Source organism: Salvia miltiorrhiza, chromosome 3 (assembly GCF_028751815.1).
Source record: "Salvia miltiorrhiza cultivar Shanhuang (shh) chromosome 3, IMPLAD_Smil_shh, whole genome shotgun sequence".
In the NCBI taxonomy this organism is placed as follows: domain Eukaryota; kingdom Viridiplantae; phylum Streptophyta; class Magnoliopsida; order Lamiales; family Lamiaceae; genus Salvia; species Salvia miltiorrhiza.
The window spans coordinates 23281270-23283946 of NC_080389.1; the positions used below are offsets into that span (position 1 = coordinate 23281270).

The window sequence follows — 2677 nt, forward strand, 5'->3', positions numbered from 1 at the left end:
AGATTCGCCAGCCAGCTCTGACTCTGAGCCTTCAGAGCAGCCAACGAAAGAGGACGCCAGCTCTGCCGATAAAGAGCACACGACAGAAACGGCAAAACAAACTAAGGAGGAAGAGGCCAGCTCCGCCAATTTCAGCCCTAGGCAGAATTTAAACAAGGAAAAGAATGAGATGGCCCAGAACATGGAATACATGGGAGACTTCACCAGGCCGGTAATCGGAGATACCAACACGTCGGCAATCGTGCTCCCCACTGCTGTGAGAAACTACAATCTCAAACCAAATGACTCAAATTTGCTGCCGGTGTTCCACGGGATGCCAAGCGAGGATGCTCTGCAATTCATCCGAGATTTTTGCACACAAGTGCAAACGATTCCTCTGCTTACTCTCACAGAGGACCAACTCAAGCTCAAGTGCTTCCCTTATGCACTTAAGGACCGGGCGAGGACATGGATGCTATCTCTGCCGCCCAACTCTATCACTACATGGGGAGATGCTTGTGAAAAATTCATGCTGAAATACTACCCAAGCCACAACACACAAGAGCTGAGAACGAGGATAATGGAGTTCACCCAAGGAGCGGACGAGCCTTTGCATGAAGCATGGGAGAGATATGAAGAACTCATCCGTCAATGCCCTCAACATCACTTCACCAATGTTATGTTGATGCAGTTCTTCTACGATGGGCTAGTGCAAACTGCCCAATTTATGGTGGATAGTACGGCAGGAGGCAACATAGCTCGAAAGACGGCAACAGAGCTAAAAGAGATTTTCAAGACTTTGGCCGAGAGCTCCCAACAAAAGTCAGTCCGTGGACGGAGAGTGGAGGCTAGTGCCGTAACAAACCAGTTTGAGCTGCAGAAGCAAGTAGCTGATCTTGTGAGACAAGTGCAGCATCTTACGATGGACAAGAAGGAAAATTCAGCTCTGCCGATGACAACGCCGCCGATGCCAGCTCAGCCAAATCCAGTTCTGCCGATGTCAGCCACGCCAAATCCAGCCCTACAGTACGTTGAGCCTTGTGGTATATGTGGAGATTTCAGCCATGGAGCCAATGAGTGCCATAGAATGGGAGAGTTTACTCCGGAAGGACAAGCTGAGGTCTATGCGGCACAAGGATTTCAAGGCTACAATCAAGGGCCAAGCAGACCTTATGGGCAGAACATGAATCAAGGCCAACAAAATGTCATTGGAGGATGGCGATATCAGCCAAATGCTGGATGGGGAAATCAAAACTTTGGGGGGAATCAATACCGTCGACCACCCCAAGTGAGCTACCGACAACAACCACCATACTTCCCACCGCAGCAGGGCTCCTCCCAACCATATAGACCGCCATACCAACACCAACAATCAGCTCCGCAGCAGAGTGCACAGCCCATGCCACCTCAGAAAACATCTCTCGAGGATACCTTGCAAGCCTTCATGGAGATTAGTAAGCAAAATATGGAGATGACAAAGCAGAATATAGAGTCTCAAACATCTACCATAAAAAGGCTTGAAACAACTGTCGGGCAACTTTCCGGTACTTTAAATCAAATCCAACAACAACAGCAGCCCGGGAAGTTTCATGGCCAACCTGCTCAGCCACATCAAGCTCTAGCAGTAACTGTTCTCCGAAGTGGTAAGATGGTGGATAACAAAGTTGATGTTCCTGCACAGACCAGAGCAGAGCAGCCAAGCTCTACCTTCACCAGAGCAGCGGAACAAAGCCAGGCCAGGGAAATCAAAAGCCAGGCCAGCGGAACCAAGCCAGGCCAGCGAAGTCAATCTCCAGAGCAGAGGAATCACTTCGCCAGCGGAATCACTTCGCCTGAGTTGCCGAGCTTGGCCCAGCCCAGACCAGAGCTACCGAGTTCCGCTCTGACCAGCCCGACTGATGGAGAGAAGGTAGACCAACAACAGGAAAGAGAGAAGGCGAAGGAGGTCAAGCTCCACGAAGCTACTACACCCTATCGACCACCGGTTCCTTTTTCAAACAGACTGAGAAACGAGAAGCAGGACCGACAGTTTGAGGAATTCTACAATATGTTGGCCAAGGTAAATGTGAATTTGCCTCTTCTTGATGTGATCAGAAATGTGCCTGCATATGTAAAATTCTTCAAGGATTTGGCATCTAACAAGAGAAGATTTAGCGACAATGAGAAGGTGTTGGTCTCGGAAGTAGCGAACGCCATGATGCAGCAATCCTTACCACCAAAGCAGAGAGATCCAGGTAGCTTTGTGATTAATATTGCTTTGGGAAATGGTAAGGAAGCCACAGGTATGTTAGATCTGGGGGCGGGGATTAATTTGATGCCTTACTCTATTTTTCAACAACTAGAGTTAGGTAATTTAAAATCTACTCGCATGTGCCTCCAACTTGCTGATAGGTCCGTTAGGTACCCCCGTGGTATAGTAGAGGACATTTTAGTTAGAGTCGGGGGTTTGATTGTACCCGTTGATTTTGTCGTGCTTGAGATTGGAGATGTACATGAGAATGGTAAGGATCACACTCTACTATTAGGAAGACCATTTATGGCGACCACTAACACGTTGATTGATGTCAAACATGGAACTATTAAAATGACAGTGTTGGGGGAGTCGGTGCCTTTCTCAGTGCATAAAAATCGGGCTATGCCTTCGGTTAACCTTATGAATGAATGCTCACATATAGATGCTATTAATGGCTTGGTTGAG

General features: G+C 48.2%; 1 non-coding gene across 1 annotated transcript; it reads right to left on the reverse strand.

Annotated features, from left to right (window-relative positions):
* Positions 1 to 541: 541 nt before the first annotated feature.
* LOC131019215 (small nucleolar RNA R71) lies at positions 542 to 648 on the reverse strand. The gene has a single exon (XR_009100136.1). It is a non-coding gene; the product is annotated as a small nucleolar RNA R71 (small nucleolar RNA).
* Between the last annotated feature and the right edge of the window lie 2029 nt (positions 649 to 2677).